Genomic DNA, 363 nt, shown 5'->3' with positions numbered 1-363 from the left:
TCTCTCCCACAGGTTCTGGGAGCAGAGAGCTGCTGCGGGCCGGGATCCGCGGGTGTGGGACTTCCCCAAAATCTTTTTTCAACCTTTTATTGGTTTTCTGTGAATTTCATATCATGCACCCCAATCCCATTCATCTTCCCCTCGCCTCATACTCACCCTCTACCCTTGCAACCTTCTTCACAGCGGAGAAAATAAAAATTGGTGTGGAAGCTATAGTGTGTCACAGTGTGTTTCATAATAAACCTTTTTTTCCACACTTCTTTACTTGCAAATCCATTGCGATGACTGAGTCTAGTATAAGGCTTCTGGCTTCTGTTATTCTATCAACCCTGGAACCTCACTTGGGACACCTCTTGGATATTC

This window comes from Rattus rattus, chromosome 9 (assembly GCF_011064425.1).
Source record: "Rattus rattus isolate New Zealand chromosome 9, Rrattus_CSIRO_v1, whole genome shotgun sequence".
NCBI lineage: Eukaryota > Metazoa > Chordata > Mammalia > Rodentia > Muridae > Rattus > Rattus rattus.
The sequence above is the reverse complement of the archived record's forward strand: the minus strand, read 5'-3'. Positions refer to the sequence as shown.